Below are 18,866 nucleotides of genomic sequence, written 5' to 3'. Positions count from 1 at the left end.
CTAAAAAGAGGGTGATAAGCTAAATAAATTTGGGGACCTATGGGTAATAAACTCCTAATTGATCTTTTTCTAAACCATTTTCCATGTGGTTATCACTGATTTTTTTCTACCACACCCCCATCTGATCATATCAGTCCTCTGCTGAAGGCTCATCCATATCACCCCATAGACCTGTAAGATCAAATGCAAACTTTATTGTCTCCTGCACCCCCTCTTAAGTCCTTGATGCCTCCCAGTGGAATGGCACTGCATTTCTAAGCACCCGAACTATTAGCTCCCTCCACACTTTACACAAGGAGCCCTGGCAGCATAGTAGGCTAAGGTCAGCCTTCAAACCCACCCGCAGCTCCTTCAAAGCCTAAGGTAAGCTTATCTGCTCCCTTAAAGACTGAACAGCCCTGGAAGCTTCATATATGGTTGCCATGAGTTGGCATCTGCTGGAAGGCAGTGCGTTTATAGTTTACATATATCGTTCTCCGGGTCTGAAAGGGCCTTCCCTGCTTGTCATGTCAGGAACTGACTCAGATATCTGCTACTCCATGAACTCCCTGTGCTGCTTCCCTATGTGCTTCCTGCCCAGCAGAGCTGGGAGAGTAGGCTTCCCTCTACTGTCCACCTGCCTCTCTGGCAGCACTGATGACACCACAGTAAACTACATACTTGTTGATATTACCGGCTCTGAGAAAACCCGGAACTTTACTGCTGTTGTGTTGGGGTGGTCATAGGCAGTCAACTACAGAATAGGTGTGACTGTGTTCATAGAAACAGCCAGCGAGCTAGCATCAGCTTGCTGACTTCTGGTTTACCTGTCTCTGCACACTCCTCCATGCATGGACCTTTCATTCTGAGGTCCCATCCAGAACCTGTTCAAAGCCTGCCTGGGGATGTTTATGAAATGCAAAAGGCAAGTAAAGGTGTCAACTCCCGTGGCTTACTTTATTTTTATAAATTACTTGTTTGCTAAGCATTGGGGATTTTTGGTTGTTTTTATTCTGCAGTATGGTGGAAGGTATTCTGTTTTGCCTGTTTCAGAGGGCTGTTGTCAGTAATCTATAAGATACTGTAAAGGATGTTTACTATCCTTGCGGCATTCTCCCTCAATGAGATCAAGTGACTCTACTCAAAGCAAGACCTTTCTGTCCTCAGAACCCAGGGTAAACCTAAACCAGAGGCCCGAGGCCTGCTCACAGCATCTTCTCCGCTGTGTGGCACCCTGATGCCCTGGCAGGAAAGGCCAGGGGTGCGGTGCCTTGGGCCTTGCCTCTTGTTCACCTCACTTCACTTTGCCTTCTCCCAAGTGTCCCGTGGCAGGGTGAGAGAGTGTGAGTGACAGACGCAGGGCTTCATGGTCTCTAAGGGCTCCCTGAGACTTGAGTGCTGTTTCTGAGGGGAGAGTTAACGGGGTTCTGTGACTGACTGACTGTGGATTGACCGGAGAACGATTGAATGGCAAGAAGAAGGGTTATAGGTTGCTAAACTAGATAGACTAGATAGTCATTTGCTATAAGAATAAAATAAGGGGGGGGGGGAAGATGTCAACACAAAATATTGAAGGCCAAGAGGAAGCACAGAAGAGTAGAAGCATCAGAGATAACTACCCTTATTTACACAACCCTGCCACAGCAGCCATGACAACATCTGGCGTGTGGCTACACAGATAGATGTGCAAGCTGGATAGGTGTGAGGAAGAGAACGGGATTATACTCATAAGCATATATAGGTGTAGATATATATATATATGGAAATACAGAGATATACATATCACTTTGACAGATTATGTTTGTAAGTATGCATTTACCTATGCTGCAAACATATTCATGAATATAGTAAAGCAGAAATAAAACAAACTCACTTCCATCAAGTCAATTCTGACACATAGTGACCTGTAGGACAGAGTAGAATTGCCTCTATAAGTTTCAGAGACACTTAACTCTTTACAGAAGTAAAAAGTCACGTCTTTCTCCCACGGAGCGGCTGGTGGCTTTGAACTCCTGACTTTGGGGTCAGCAGTCCAACATGTAACCACTCTGCCACCAGGGCTCCTACAGGGGGTAGGATTACGAAACATTCTTAGCCATAAGCAAACACAGTGAAGGAACGAGTCACTGAGTCTGGGAGCCTAGGACCATCGCCCTGAGGGACACTAAGGTCAACTGGAGTCACTACAGCATCATCCACAGCAGTCGTGTTCTACATTTTACTTTGGGGAGCAGCAGCTGTGGTCTTAGAAGCTCACGGTCAGCCATGTAGGGTGCAGCTGTTGCTCTCTCCCTGTCTGGAGCAAAGAAGAGAGAAGAAAGCCAAAGACCCACAGAAACCGTTCAATGGACCAACCGACCACAAGAGCATCAGTCCCCATGGCCTGGGGACCAGAAGAACTAGATGGTGCCCAGCTACCTCCACCAACTGCTCCGAAAGGGATCGCCTTAGAAGGGCCTCGATAGAGTGGGAGAAAAATGTGGACCTGAACTCTAAACTCTAAGAAGGACCAGGATTACTGGTCAGAGAGAGACTGGGACAGCCCCCAAGACCGTGCCCTTAGTCTATCACCCCGCTCTTCAGGCCTGGAACTGAACTCACCTCATGGCTCATTTTTCAGACATACTGTAGACAAGTCTATACGGGGACTGTACACCGTCTCCAATAGCCATTTGAGATCAAAAGGGACGCATTTCACCGAGGACAAAGTTCAAAAGGGATGGGAAAGGAGGAGTCAAAACACAGGGAGGAAGTGTCGTTCCACGGAGGGGGTGCCATCAGTGGCACGAAACAATGTGTCTGGATTGTACACGGAAAATGGATGGAGGCTCGGTCAACCTGCAACCAGTTCACAACCTAAGGGAAAGAAGAAGAAGAAGAACGTGGAAGGGCGAACAGATCTTGTCGTGGTTAGGCTGAGCGTGGAAGCAGGGAGGCGGAGTCTGCCGCGCCACAGAGCCGTGGACAAATCCGCCTGCAGCTGCTCCAAGGCTGTGCTCCCACCCGAATGCCGAGAGGGAAACAGATTGGTGCCACCAAGGCCACACGCCAGCAATTAGTTCTCCGAATAAACTAATCAGATGACTGAAATAGGACGACCAGAGCCAACTCCAGGGTACATTTCCACATCACCGCCGCAGGGCACTGTGGGGGGACAGGAAGGGAACCGAAGCCCCAGAGAACAAACGTGAAACTGGTCCTCCTGCACTGGACGTGGAAAAAAGACATCCGCCACCGTGCTGATGATCAGAGCTGTCAAGATCGACCAGCTGTCCAGAGCTCAGAGGGAGGCGCTGGGATACAAGAGAAGAGGGAGGCGCATCGAAATGAGGAGAGGGGTCCCCGTGTGCGGGTCCACAGGGAATCTGGATTTCCCCCACCTGGGGAGAGGGATGCATGCAGGCAGGTGGCAGGGCAGGCCCCTCTGTCGCAACTGAGGAATCGGATGTGAGGCACGTATTCTGAGTCATTTATTTCCAATAGGAACCTATGGAGCTTGCAAATGGTGTGTACGCAGAAGTAACTTAGAGGGCCCTGCTAGGACTCCCGCGACTGCGTCCTCACTCGCACCTCCTGTTGGACAGAGAGAGCCAGGGTGACCTGCCCGTGGACATCCTCCAGCTCACTTGTCTCTGCAGAACAAACGGGCAAGCTGGCCTAAGGGACAACGCCTGTGTTCTGAGCGCAGCACCCAAGTCCCTCCAAGGGGCGGCTCCTATCAGAACCCAAGCCCCCAGAGGGGTGGCTCTCACCTCAGGGTGGCCTCTTGGACAGCAGCCTCTGCATACACTGGAGGAAAGGAAGGGGTGGCATTTCTGGCCTTGGCACAGTGGGAAATCCCCTTCTTCAAGTGCCAAGGCCCAGACTGTGACCCTTGGTCACCCTGCCCGTTGGGACTGAGCTCACCCCCACAGCCCCCTTTTCAGCCAGGCAACAGACAGGTCTAGAAGGGGAAACAGGGCCGCCAGGGCGGTGCACACTCCTTAGACTAACCCACCATCTGGGCCCAAAGGGCAGTGTTCACTCCAGGGCCATGTTCAGAGGGTGAGGGAGGGCAGTGGGGTGGACACGGAAACACAAAACGAGTGACCTGAGACGGAGCGTGTATGAATTGCTGAGTGGAAAACGGATCTGCTCTGCAAACCTCCACCCAGTTAGCAATAAGAAGTTACAAAGAAAGCCAAGGCCCTGAGTAGCCCCCTCCTCCTCCAGGGGCCTCATGCCTCTTCCATGGAATTCATGGAAACCAAGCCTCTGCCATCAGGTCCATTACGACTCATAGTGACCCTGCAGGGTTTCCGAGTCTCTCCGTCTTCATGGGAGCAGAGAGCTTCATCTTTCTCCGGAAGAGTGGCTGGTGGGTTTGAACCGCCGACCTTGTGGTTAGCAGTCTAATCCATGCCTAGTCCAAGGCTGCAATCCTCCTTGCGGCTTCTCCCTCAGCAGGCCGCCATGTCCCTTCCCAGGGATCACTTATTCTGGCAGGAGGTATTAGCTCTCCTGGCGTGTCTCCCGAATCTGCCCTCTAAGTTCTTGAGCTCACAGTGCAGGTCCCGACCGCCTCTGCAGTGGCTATAGAACAATCAATATCCGTGGGTGAGTGGACTTTATCAAAGACTTCATGTTCCTGGGAGATACTTAACTGCAGCAATGAATCCGTATAATACATGATAGATGGTTGATTGATACAGATCCTGTATGATAGATCAGTTGTTTAGACTACGAACCTGCTAACCAAAACAGCAGCCAGATCCTACTAACACTCTTGCCACCCCCCCGTGGCCACGGACCCTGGCCTCTGCTCAGCTCCTGTTTCTGAAGCCCTCCTGCCTGTTCTCAGGGCTTTCTAATGTCTAAGCTCAGTCAAGGCATCCTCCTCCAGGCTCTTATATGTGTTTTCAACTGCCATTCCCTCCATCCTCACTCTCCCCGGGCCCCATCCTCCGGGCTCCCGCTTGGCTGCACAGGGAGCTGACGTCTGTCTTCAGCAGCGAGAGACTGACCAGGGCTCTGTCCCACTGCCAGCTCCCTCTCCAGTCCGTTGGTCCCTCAGTCAGCTGGTATCAGGGTTGATGCAACAGATGGTGACCCCAGCATGCTCCCCCTCCCTCCCGCTCACTGGCATGCGAAGACCCAGACCCTGGGGCTGGTTTCCTGGGTGTCCTCTGCGTAACAGAGGATGCTGAGCTTGTCCCAAGGAGAGACCTCAAGCAAGAAGGAGTGTGACAGCCAGATCGCAGGTAGAAGTTGAGATTTAAAAGGGAAGCCGCAGGGTGGAATCTCTGGGCCTCCCCTCCCAGAGCCCTAGCTGCCTACACCATCCTCTGAAGGTGCTTTAAAGACCCCACACCCCCTTCCACCTGCCCAGGACTTGCCAGCCTGGGGAAGCACTCACCAGTGTACGGTGCTTCCAGGCCCCTTCCTCTCCCCACACCTGGGAGGGCACTCAGCTTCCTTGCCCTGGCCTGCCAGCCCGTGTGCAGTCCAATCTGTTGTCTTCTTGGGGGATTTGCAGCTAGCCAAAGAAACCTGGTAGAAGGGATTCGCCTCTCCTATTCCCCCTCCCCACGTTTCCTGGTTGGAGGGGGGTGGTCTCCATCTGCTCCTGGCTGCCTTTCATTGTTAGGAGGAGTGAGCTGAGAGGAGTCAGGGGGGCCAAGGGTTTAACTAGTGACAGTGATCTACTTTGTAGGAGGTGGAGGGTGCCACCCCCAGGCAAGGCCCCTCCCCTTCCAGCCCCAAAGAGGTTATTGGGGTTGGGTGGGGGGCAGGGGAGTGGTAACAAGTGTGTAGGGGTGGGGTGGGGAGAGGACACCTGGGTTTGGGATTAGGGATTGGGCTGAAAACCAGCTGTCTCCTGTTCAATGCCCAGAACTAATCTATCGATTGAAACCTGAACCACTGCACCTTTCACTGAGCTGGGGGGAGTGGGGGGGGGGTAAGGGGAGGGAGAGGATGGAGAAGAAAAGAGGGGAGAGAGCCGGTCTGCTTCTCCCTCAGGGTGGCCTCCAGGAATCTCTGGTCTGCGCACCCAGCTCTCATTGGTGTGCAAAGCACTCTATAGGCCGCCTGTTATTCCTCAGCCAAATGGGGTGGATGGAGCCTCTACCTCCAGAAAACTGCACCCACTTACCTGGCTGCCTTGTCAGAGGTGGCTGGGTCATTAAGCCCAGACACCTTGGACATGGGGACCTACATCATGCCTTTTCAAAACTAGGCTGTGCAGTGCTCCCAGAAATCTGCCCATCTGCTGCTGGTGGTTGCCCCCACCCCATTACAACAATGCTGCAGTGAACATCCCAGTCCCCTCCCCCTGCCACCAGGCCCATCCCACTCAGAGCAGCCCTATAGGACAGAGCAGAGCTGCTCCTTCGGGTTTCCCAGACTGGGCTTTCTTAGGATAGTCTGCTGCATCTTACTCCGGAGGAGTGGAGAGCCGGAGGTCAGCTAAGCCACCAGGGCACCTTCAGCCTTGTACCAAACCCAACGACCAACGGCCCTGCCATCGAGCCAGTGCTGACTCCTAGTAAGCCCGGGGGGCTTCCCAAACTAACTGTTCAGAGGAGTAGAAAGTCCAGTCTTTCTCCTGAGGAGCTGCCGGTGGTTTCAAACTGCCGACCATGCAGATCACAGCCCAACGAGTAACCCCGACAGTCCCAGGGGCTCCTTTTTCAGTTGTGAACTTAAGACCCTTTCTAGGGAGGAAATGGTGTTGCCTCCACTCTCGCTGTCTCTCTGACCCACAGGCACGTCCTGGTCTGGCCCAGCAAGAAAGCCCCAAATGTACAGGGGGCTTCAGCCCTCAAGCTGACTCTGCTGATGGCCCCAAGGGGCAGTCCCTGGGCAGGGTGGGGAAGGTGCAGCAGATGCTACCGGTCTGCCAATGTTTGAAGGTTCTTTGGGGGGTTTGCCTATTCTTATTACTATTTTCTTATTCATCATCCACCTCCCTCCCCCGGCCCCCCAAGGGAAAGGGTGAGGAAACCAGGAAGGAAGGCCAGGGCTCTTAAGCCCACTCTGTACACCTGTGGATGCGCTGCGCTCACACACGGCTCAGGTAGGCGGGCTATCGGTGAGTTTCTTCCATCATTCAGGCTCTACTACTAACCTAACTACTGACCTAGCCAGTGGTTAACTGAGCTCTGTCTATTCCCAAAGATTGTCAAGGAAACAAAGGTCAATCCAGTTCCTTCAAGAGCCTGCTTGGGTGTACTGGTGGCCTGTCACGCCGCAGTCTTCAGAGAAGCTCAACTGGCTCTGACACGGTCTGAGAGGAAGAGGGGGTGCTGGGGAAGAGCCCCACCTCTCTCCAACTTGAGAAGCCAGCTTCTCACCGGCTTTGGCTCTCTGTCTTCTTCCCTTGGGGAGAAAGTTTTCACAGCAATTAGGCACACATCTTTCTTCACAGCTGGGGAGAGAGAGTTGTGAAGGATCCCCCACCCCTACCCCCAGTAGGTGGTGGGGGCACCCCCAGGCACCACCAGCAGCTGCCTCCGCATTAAAGGGGAATGGCTCCTAGGGAGGCTGGGGACAAGGACTGCAGGATCAGCCTATGAGAGAAAGGGTTAAGAGGGAGGGAGCCCTGCAAGAGAGATGGTAGAGTCCCAGAAGGGAGCCTTGGAATGGGAATTAGAGGCCTAGTCCACTGCCTTTGAGTTGATTGTGGCTCCTAGTGACCCCAGAGGATAGAGTGAAACTGCTCCTTCGGGTGTGCAAGACTACATTTTCTTATGGTAGCAGATAGAGCAGCTCGTGGGTTTGAACCACTGACATTGTGGTTAGTAGGCCAATGGTTAACCCAGTGTCACCAGGGAATCCTGATGGCCCAGAGCGCCTCTAAAAGTTAAGCAGAGTTACCATTTGACCCTGCAACTTCTCTCTGAGGCACATACCCAAGAAATTAAAACACAAACAAACACGTATTCACAGTCACTGGTACATCATTAGGCACACCGTTGTAACAACCTAAACACAGGTCAACGAGCACACGGGTAAATAGAATGTGGCGTATCTGTGCCAAACACATGGCCATGGAGTAGATTCAGCTCATAAGCCCCACAGGACAGAAGTAGAACTGCCCCCAGGGTTTCCACTGCTGCACATCCTAACAGAAGGTGGCTGCCACAGCCGTCTCCTCTCACAGCAGATGGTGGACTCCAACCGCTCACCTTGGGTCTGTAGTACCCCCTGGCTTCTCTCTATACAGTGAAATACTTGACAACAAAAGGAACACAGTTCTGATACATGCTACAATGGAGATGACTCTTGGAAACATTCAGGAACAAAAGGGCACGTAGTATACGATTCTAAGGCTCGCAGGAAGGGGCCCTGGGAGTGAGGTGGATTTCACGGTGGGCTGCTAATCACAAGGTCAGCAGTTTAGTCACTAGCCATTTCTAGGGAGAAGGATGAGGCTTTCTACTGCACAGAGAACCCCACAGGGGCAGTGCCACTCTTCCCTATGGGTCGCTATAAGTCTGAATCAATTAGATGGCAGTGGATTTTTTAGTTGGAGGTCTAAGGGGAGGGAAGTCACGGCTAGTAGGTAAGTGTTTGTGAGGAAAGATGATGGAAATATTCTAAAACTGATTTTAGTAATGGTTGTCTAACTGGATATATTCTTTTAAAGAACATTAAGTTGTACATTTTAAATAGGTGAATTTCATAAGAATTTTATCTCAGCAAAACCATCATTAAAAATACAACTGCAAAAAGATTACATAAGGACTTGACAGAAATTGGTGCTATACTTCAAAAAGGGGGGTAAGTCATTAAATCATTAAACTTATAGATGCAGTTTCAGATAGTTTAAAATTTCACTAAGTTTATAAATATGACCAAACCAGTGATTGTGGAGTAGATTTATGAATAGAAATGTAAAATTTGTCAGTTAAATGAAAAGTATAAGAAAGAATTAGCCATAACCCAATATCTTGAGGGAATGAATGATGGAACCCCGGATGCTCAGGACCACAGTCTTGGGAGGCAGCAAGGTCAACTGGCACGGCATAATCCATAAAGACAATATTCTACATCTTACTTTGATGAGTAGTGAGTGGGGTCTTAAAGGCTTCTCCGCAGCCATCTAGCACACAACTATTGGTCTCTTTCCGTCCAGAGCAAAGAAAAGATAACGAAGCCAAAGAACCAAGAAAACAATTAGTCAAAGAACTAATGGCTCACGTGAACCCAGCCTCCATGATTCCAACACTGCCACTACCAACTGCTCTGAAAGGAATCACAAAGAAAGGTCCTGAGTAGACTGGGAGAAAAATGTGGAGCACAACTCTAATTCCTAAAAAAGAACTAAATAGAATTGGCTCAACTTTTAGCCAAACAATAGACAGAGCTATGAAGCACTCCTGCTTAGAATAATCAACTCCCTGTGATCAAAAGGGCAGCATGTACTAAGGGATACCGCTCAGAAAGCAGGGAGAAGGACGAATGGGAGCGGCAAACAGGACGGAAGTGAGAAGACTACTGCTAGCCTGTCAGGACTGCAATCGATTTCACAAAACAAAACGTGTATACTGTTTCCCTCAAATCACAATAAAACGTGACGAAGAGAAGAAGAACTAGACAAGGGAGCCGCTTGATCATGTTCTCTAATATAAAATGACAACACCGTCTCTAAGGTGAACTAGAAACATACATAAACCATAGAAATATGAGTGGGTTTTGGGCTCAACCTTACTTCTGGCCCCAATCTCAGAACAATTAGTTCTTAGGATATGGTCCTGCTTGATACTTCCCTCACGAAGAGATCACTGGAGATACTGGTGCTAGAGCAAAATAGGGTGAAGAAACTTGATGGTGGCTGGCTATCAGAAAGAAGAGTGTCTGGGATCTTAAAGGCTTGTCTTCCAACAAGCAGCCATCTAACTGACTCATCAACTAAGTCCACAAGGAAGAAGCACACCAGCCTGTGTGATCCAAGGATTTTAATTAATCTCATCCAAATTTGAAGGAGGGAATTGCACCAGAGCTTAAATTGTGAACCCCTGGTTTGCAAAAGGCTATGGATGACAGGGGATAGCCAAAATCAATTTGCTGGATCTACATACAGATAGACTAACCCTCTGTTGGCTTCCCTCTGACTGTAGCTGAGGGATGTGAATAGCCTGGTTGTCAGACAGAGTTTAGTAGAGACGATTAGAGTCCAGGTAGCTTGGTTAAAATGCAACATCTGACTTGATCTACATTTTAGCCATTTAACAGTTTAATCAGTTAAAAAATAGTGAAGGGAAAATACATGTAGATGACGCCTCCGGTGAATCGCCTCTGAACATAGACCAGGGATATGAATAGCCTTGCTTTTATACAAAGTGCTTTCCAAAGTGGATTACACCAGATGTAGCTTGGTTAAAATCTAACATCTTATCGTTTGATTTCCCTTTTGTCCCATTTAAAGTTGCTTTGTCTTTAATATTTTCTGTTTTATTTTTTAACAGGGTTTTTTACCCCCTCTATTTTATTTTGTTATTGTGGTTAGCTTTTGGGACTCTTTGTTTTTGTACATTTTTTGGTATGTGAGTATGAAATCCAGGATGGGCAATTAATGGTTCTTTGGGGGCACAGCAGGGGAGGTTGGGTGGAAATGGGGAACTAATAACAAGGAGTACAAGGAAAAATAGAAAACGTTCTACAATTGCTTATGGTAATGATTGCACAACTCTTCTTGATATGATTTCATTATTGAATTTGGATAATGAACGATTGAATTTGGATTATGTCCCCCCAAATAGATCGATCGATATAGACTTATCTATTTGTAATGCAAGCTCTCTAGGTCCTTTCTCCAAATTGGCCCTACCGTAGGTAAATTACAAAATGCTGCAGGAAGGTGAGGCGGTGCTGGGACAGCCGGAACCCCCCTTCTGCTCTTCTTTGTAAAAGAGGGCAGCTTGACCACCACCGGCCAACCTCACTTCCTCCAGCATCCTCAGCCCAGCCACTGGCTCCCCAGGCTCCCTGAGGGGATTGCCTATTGGGAGTCCGGGTTGTAAAGTTGTTTGAGACACCTAGACTGAGCTCAGGCAAGGGGAAAAGAAGAAATGGGGTAAAGGGAGAGGTCCTCCAGCTCCTTAGCCAGGCGTAAGCTTGTGGAAGACGAGGGCAGTGGCTTGATTCCATCCACACAGGAAGGGGTGGAAGCAGAGCAGGGCCGGGCTTCATACATAGTAGTGTGCAGTGAACTAACTTGGAAACCATTCAGACCCGGGGAAGATGGCCAGACAGGGGTTCAAAGCAATGTGTACGTGCTCTGGTACAGGCAAGGACCTGGACTTGGTGCCCGTGCACCTGGGTTTCAATCTCACCTCAGGCCTTTACCTGCTGGGTAGTCCTTGCAATTTGTTTCCTCTCTCCTACTCATAGTTTTCTTGCCCCTAAGAGTAGGGTAAGCACTTGTTTACAACAAGGTTGCTCTGCAGGTGATGCAATTGATCAAATGGATCAAATGACCCATCTTACCCGAAGTCCCGCATGGACGCATTACTGAAAAACCATCGGTCCTTTTGCCTTTTCTGCAAGCCAGAGCGGGGTACTGCCTTGGTACCTGGCTTTGGACTAGCTGGGTTGTTACATTCGTACAGTGGACGATGCCCATGCCGACAGCCATACTTTGGTCCTATAAGTAAGTATTAACTGTGGTTTCAGCGACATGGAATTGGACCTGAGCAGGGAGGCTCCTACAAGGTGGGAGGCCAGGCAAAGCACAAATGAACTCCGCTCTCCCTTGCCTCTCCAACACGCGCATGCTCCTTGAGACCACCAGCCCTTACTTCTGCACGTCTTCCTCGCGACCCCGTGATGGCAATCGCTCGCTCCTGGCGATGAGTGGCTGAGACAGCTTTTCTTGGTGACTCCCACCCTTCTGTTAATATTGGTTTAGCGGCTGAGATTCCAAAGGCTAGCATATCCCCAGTTGCATTTTCTAAATTCCAGGCTGACTCGTCATCAGTGGGATCCAGGGAGGAAAGCATAGGCCAGCAGGCGGGGACAGCATCTGTTCCTTGCGCCCTCCCTTCAAGCCCTCTGCATTTACATCCGATGCAGACAGCAGTCTGGATCCAACTGCCATCCCAGCAGGCTTGCACAGGCAGGAGGAGGTGTGAGAATATGGGAGGGCTTGAGGAGGAGGGGGGTGGGATGGGGGAGCCAACACACAGGGTGCGGTTTTACCCCCTGAGCTATAAAATGCACCATTTGTCTAGGAGTCTGGTTGCGAAGTGCTGGCAGCTATGAGTACTTCCCCCAAAGATCCTGTCGTTGGCTTGGATCGTGTAAAAGCAGTGTGGTGTCTTGGGCCCTTCCTGAGATGTCTTACAGTAGTAAGCAGCAAGGGCCTCCCTCGGCTACAGCTTACGGTCCTTTTATTAGAATGGTAGGCTCAGAGGGGGACCTGCTTTCTCAAACCAAAGAAACCAGCCTTCTGTAAAAATATGGGCTGAGGGGTGTGCGCGAGTGATCACAGAGGGAGTAGATGGTGGGGAGGGGGTGGGAATTGTGTTCACTGCTGCCCAGTCCCCACACCTGCCCCATGCAGATCTCAGTGGCCACAGGACAAGGGGGAGAGCCTGGGTGCTGCCTCAGAAGCTAGGCGTCAGTTGTGGGGTGGGGAGGAAGGTAGGGAAGTAGGGCAGACCGTTTCTAAGGAAGCGCATGCCCTATCAGCCCACAGCCTAGTGCCCTGGTGAAGCATTTGTGGGGAGAGGAGGCCCACCTTTCCCAGCGCCTGACAGAACAGCTTAGCAGCACAAACGCAATGAACTGAATGGATCCATTTAAGAAATTGAAGGCCTAGGGATGCTGGTCCTTTCTCTGACTGGCATCAGAGGGCAGGTGTCTGCTCAGAGAGACCTGGTGAGTGGGGGCTGGGCGGGGAGGGACGATTAAGTAGGAGTGCTGGAAGCCAGCCGGCTCTGGTGCTGGTGCAGGAGGAGGGGGTTGGGGGAGGAGCGCACTCACCGCAGCTCCAGATGGCAGGGGTCTGGGAACAAAGGGAGAAGAGCCAGTGGGTGGAGGGCAGAGGGAGGACTTGCTCTTCCTGGGGCTGCCAGGTGGAGCTGCCACAGGAGATTCACACCTGGAACCTGGCAGGGGGCACGCCCAGAAACAGCCAGGCGTGGGCAGCTCAGACCTCTCACTCACTGCCAGCAAGCCAACGCTGAATCAGAGCGACCCTATAGGACAAGGTAGAACTGCCCCTGTGGGTTTCTGAGATAGTAGCTCTTACTGGGAACTGAAAGCCCCGGCTTTCTCCTGAGAAGCGGCTGGTGGTTTCAAACTGCTGACCTTGCGGAACGCAGCCCAACGTATAACCACTACGGCACCAGGGCTCCCTAACTTGGGATCAGCCTCCCTCAAATCCCTCCCCAATCCCAATCAGGACTCTGTGTGATCCCAGCTGGACTGCCTGAATTCAATCCAGGGCCTGGTGGCTTCCTAGATGGGGCTGGGACACGTTCCTTAACCTTCCTGTGCTTCGGGGCTGTCCTCAGTCAGGTGTGGGTAACAACAGGGCCTGCCTCCTGGAGTCCTGGTGAGCAGGATGGAGTGGGCCTGTCAGGTCCACAGCGCGGCACCTGGCACATGGCGTGCCCTCAGCTCTGGGGCATGATGATGACTGTGGTGCCCATCTCAGGACACCCGGATCAGCTCTCCTTCCCCAAGACAGCATTGCTCCTTCCACAGCCATCTGTCCCGGCTGGGTGTATCACCTGCCCTCCTTCTCCCTCTCTTTTTTTTCAGTGCCTTCTGGGAGTGGGAAGGCCCTGTGACAGGGGCTTCCCCTTCGTGAGTCAGGAGTGCCTGCAATGGGGGGGGGGGGAAGGGGGCAGTCTGATGGCATAAAAAAGAAAAGAGCCCTCCTTTCAAGTCATCTAAGGTCCAGCACAGGCTTGTTTGTGGCTTTTGGCTCTCGGAGCCTCTGTTGATTCATCCATCGCATGGGGAGGGAGGATGCCGCCAGCCTTGCTCACATCACAGAACAGCGGAAGGCAGGTGACGCCATGATGTACCTGGACACATTAGGGAAAGAGCCGAGCTCGGAGCCAAGGCGAGTGGTTGCTGATGAGCTCAGAAGCACCCAGAGGTGCAAGGCTGAGCAAGTCTGCTCAGTGGGACGTGGTAGGTAGGGCACGATGAATACCAGCCAGGTGTGCTGCAGGGCCGTGATGTGACCATCGCAGGACAAGGCAGGGACTCCCAGGATCTTAAGGCTGGATCTTAAGCATGCATGTGCCCAGAAGGGCTATGGCTGAGCTCTGGGGAGGATAGGGATGAAGCACAGGGCAGGTGTATAGAAAGCCCCAAAGAGGGAACACCGTGACAAGAAGCAGAATTAATACTCCAGCCCTGTACAAACAGGGAGGGGCATTTGTTCCCATGCTGTCTCATATATTTACATGCCCATTTAAATAAACTGGTATACCACTTTTGCAATAAGAGTCCTCTGCTCAGCAGTTTGAAATCACCAGCTGCTCCGAGGGGGACAGATGGGGTTTTCTATCCCATAAAAGTTTCTGTTCCAGAAACTCATGGGGAAGTTCTACGCTGCCCTATAGGGTCGCCGTGAGTCAGCCTTGACCCAGCAGCAGAGGGTTTGGTTTCGTTCAGGGACACACAGTAAAACAAAACCTAGCACTCCCTTGGCCTGCCCCTTCTCACCATTGCCAAGTTCAACATTCCGTCACCCCACCCGGTGGAGAAGGACACCTCTCTCAGTTCCAGCCTCGGGTCAGACTCCACCCAGCAGCCTCCAGGAAGCTCACTTGTGAACAATGACCAAAGACTCCTCCCTTCAGACTGTCCCTGGGTGAAAGCCCTGGAATGGAACAATGCTCAGCCTGGAAACAGGGCGTGGCTTCTGGCTGTCGACCTCGAGGCTTACTGCACCCCACAGCTGCCCATCTGCCAAGCCTAATGCTCCGTGGGGAGGAGGGGCTCTCGGACTGCCCCCCATATGCTGGAGCTGTCACTCAGACGCTCTGAGGTCATGGGGGTCCAGGCTACAGGGAGTGAAATCATACAGTGTTTTGTTTTGTTTTGTCACCACTTTTTCAATTAAGGTGGACATCTGTGACCATGACAATGCCGGCTGACCACAGCTGCGGGGTGGGGAAAAGGAGTTAAGGCTTCTTGCACACCTGCCTCCCTGCCGGGCACCGCCTCCTGACTTGGCTCAGTGGCGACGCTGAGTTTCCACCTCTAGGGAGAAGGGAGGAACCTTCCCTTCAGGGAGTCCCAGGGGTGATGAAGAGAAGGGGCAGGAGGCAAGACTGAGACTTTCATCCCTCTTCCAACCTGCCCCCAATACATGCCTCAGGCACCAACGTCACTCACCTTCTCTGCCTCATTCAGCCTCCTTGCACGGCCGGCGGCTCCGGGCCAGTCTGCAGAGGGCAGGAGCACTCCAGTGTCCCAGACTGCACATACGTCAGCCGACCTGTCTCAAAGCAAGCACAGGCAGAAACCCAGGTCACTCCTGGAAAGACACGGCAGCTCTTTGCCGCTGCTGTGTTTCACTGGGGAAACCATGTCTTTGCCCACGCTCACTTGTAGATTTGCATAGCGCAGGGCACCTTGGGCCAGCCAGGTTCAAAGCACTCTCTCTGCAGGAAGCAGCACAGCTTCCCATGAACGCCAGACACCTGGGGCTGGGTCTCCGCACTCACACACGAGCTGTTTCCTAGGGTCCTGACATCACAGTCTGATCGCCCAAATCAGTGCAGCCATATCTCAGGAGAACCCGAGGGAGACTTTACCCACAATGATCTCACTCAGTTTCTTCATTTCCTTGGGACTACTGGGTTTCTTCCTCATGTACAGGTAGGCAAACCAAGTTCCCCCTAAATAAATCCATAATACATTGTCAGGAGATGGGATTTTAGGGCCAGGAGACATAGATTTCGTTTGTTTATTTCCCAAACCATTTGGGGGGGGGGGGAGCTAATACAGACATCATATCCTCCCATAGTTCAATCACTTCAAGCAGTATTATACAATTGCTACCATTGCTGTAAGTTTCTAAACATCCTTTTCCTTCTTGAACTCCTCAACACCAGCTCCCTTTTAACCGCTCCCCCCAACCCTCAACTGTGCCCCCGCCAGAAACCCTTATTCTACTTGATGTCCCTACAGGTTCATCAATCCTGAGTTTCCTATACTGAAAACCAGACAACCATATAACAAAACTTCAAAAGGATCACCCCCAATGACAAAATACATCTGAGGTAAATCCCAATATAAAACAAGCCAAAACATACAGAAAATGTTGAAAACCAGATCAGGCCTAAGGTGAACCAGAGGGGGAGACATTTATTTTAAGTTCTCCCTTCAGTAGGACTCCTTTTCTTTACCGGTGAAGTGGTGAGAAGCTACTCAGAGTGGGTCACCACACAGGCCATTAGGTGGCACTTGGAGGAGCTCAAGCCCCAGTGCCGCCTCTTTGGGGACAATCATTTAACCTTCCTCAGCACAGTCAGCACATTTCAATTCATCCTGTACTCTGACATTAAAATGCATCTGCTGAAAATGGTGAGCCCCATCCTTGGGTAGGGGAATGTGGCAATAGTTACAAAGTAAGTATGTGTGCATCCTTTGGCCCAGCAATCCCAGCCTAGGAATCCACTCTTAAGTACACACTCTATGCCTATGCTGTGATGTGCACTACTAAGTCAAACAATGATAGGAAAAAGGGAATGTATCACATGCTACCATTCATCTAAACTGAAAGGAGAGAGAGAGAGGGTGTGTGTGTGTTTGTGTGTGTGCGTGTATCCCTTAAAGATAAAAAGAACTGCCCAAAACAAAAAAATATAAACTGTCTTCACTTCTTCAATATTTATATTATTAATGGTCATGTTGTCTGAGCATATGATAAATGTAAACTGTGGGATAAATCAAATAAGTGCTAATATTGATGTTGCTGAGAAACAAGATTTTCCTCTGGCCGAAAGGATAGATATATAAGATTAATAGGGTTCTGTAGTTCTAACTTTGAAGTAGGAGCAGTATGAGCTGTTGATTTACTTCTACACACACACACACACACACACACACACACGAACACACACATCCTAACTCTCTACCAGCTTCCTCAGAAAAAAATTGCTGATTCTAAATCAGCTTCTTCAAGTGTACAAGATGAGCCCATAGCCTCTGGCCAATGCCAGAGACAATGAGAGTCACGTCCACAGGACGTGAAAGTCAGCCTGAATCACGTGCCCCAGTGCAGTTGGGCATCAATAAGCATCAAGACTCAGCAGATTGAAGCACCTGCTACATATGATCTGCGTTACTGAATCAAAAATAGATAGGGAAATGATATACTTCATACCTACCATTCATCTAAACCAGTGGGGAAGGGGAGAGAGGATGCAAGTAGATGATACATGTATTCACTTATATTTTTAAAAGACTATAAAAAAGAGATAAACCATAAACTAGAATTTAAAAGGCCCACCGAGAAGGGCCTTTTATATATCTAAACCTAGGAGTCTTTGATAATATTAAAAACAGCACAAAATAACACTGTGTCACCTTTGGGGGATGGTAAGGAATTGCCTCATCATCTTGCAGACTGGTCAATAAAAGAGAAGGAGGGGTAGTGAATAGAGGTACAGCAGAAACAAGACTGGATGTGTACTGTTATTGATGGGTGGGAGTGGGGGATACTGGGTACATCAGGCCCCTTCTGATTCTCTCCTCGCTTGTTATGTGTTAACATTTGGAGTTTTTAGAATGAGGCATCAGGTTTAGACTGGGAAATCACTAGACGGTGAATTCCTGCTGCTCTTCTGAACCACAGGCATCTAACCCTAACAATTCCAACCTAACGAGGTTGGGCGATATAAGCATGACTACCCCCACTTTACACCAGAGGAAATAGGTGACCGAAAAACCTATTAGGTCAGGACCCAAACGCCCAGCTTCTGCTCCCCCAAAGCACACCAACTACGACACAGTTGCCTCTTCAAGCTCCTCGTCCCTAAAACTGCCGTTGCCCCCGTGAGATAATGTAAAGCAAAGCACTTGGCAACAAGACACGGATTTTGTAGCTGGTTGCAGTCGAATTGATGCCGACACACAGAGCAGAGCTGCCCCACAGGGGTTTCAAGGCTGTGCCCTTTGGGTAGCAGATCTCCAAGCCTGGTTTCCGTGGGGCCCAGTCTGAGTGAGTTGAGAGGAGGCCTGGTGGTAGAGTGCTTATGAGTTGGGCTGCCAACCTCAAGGTCAGCAGTTTGAAACCAGCAGCCACTAGGTGTAAGAGAATACTCCCCATACAGAGTGACAGTCTCGGACACCCAAAGGGGCAGTTCTACCCTGTCCTACAGGGTTGCCATGAGTCGGCACAGACTCCACAGCAGGGAGTGTGTTTTGTTTTTCAGTATGGATGAGTGCAGACCACCAACCTCTCAGGGCTTAACCAGCTGCACCACTCGGGGACTCCTGGGATAGTTTATGATTTGCCAGCTGGGGATCAGACATGACCTACGGAACTGCTGTGCGGATCAAGGGAGATCTACAATCTGAAGGCAATACAGACAGAGACCCTTAAAGGTGGGGAAGGGTACAATCCCCAGCCACGCTTGTATCATGCTTCCCAGGACTGCAGGGTTCATCAAAGAGCAGCAGTGCAGTCCAGAGTCTCATTCTCCAAGGGACCCAGTGGTGGGGAGGTTCCCCTGAAGACACCTGATGCTCTGGAGAGGACTGGGGATCACGAGGACACCTGATCTCCCTCAGGCTGCAAGAAGAGCTCTCCTAGTCACAGATGGGTGGAGACCACTGCCAGTTTGCTGGGCACAGCCCCCAGATTCCAGGTCAGGCAAGGCGCCAGGCACTAGGCCCCTGCTGGCTCCCTATGAATGAGGTCTGGGGTG

At 50.7% G+C, this 18,866-nt stretch overlaps 1 protein-coding gene across 1 annotated transcript in view; it reads right to left on the bottom strand.

Annotated features, from left to right (window-relative positions):
- The window catches only part of NFASC (neurofascin), a 114,786-nt gene extending 99,360 nt beyond the window's left edge, over window positions 1-15,426 (bottom strand). Inside the window, exon 1 of the mRNA XM_045298187.1 lies at window positions 15,325-15,426. The gene's annotated coding sequence lies outside the window, so the exon portion shown is untranslated. The remainder of the gene's footprint in view (window positions 1-15,324) is intronic.
- Window positions 15,427-18,866: the final 3,440 nt, after the last annotated feature.

The sequence above is a fragment of the Echinops telfairi genome, unplaced genomic scaffold (genome assembly GCF_000313985.2).
Source record: "Echinops telfairi isolate 266 unplaced genomic scaffold, ASM31398v2 ScPeMD7_7424;HRSCAF=8462, whole genome shotgun sequence".
In the NCBI taxonomy this organism is placed as follows: domain Eukaryota; kingdom Metazoa; phylum Chordata; class Mammalia; order Afrosoricida; family Tenrecidae; genus Echinops; species Echinops telfairi.
Note: the sequence above shows the minus strand (reverse complement) of the source record. Positions and strands in the feature narration are given on the sequence as shown.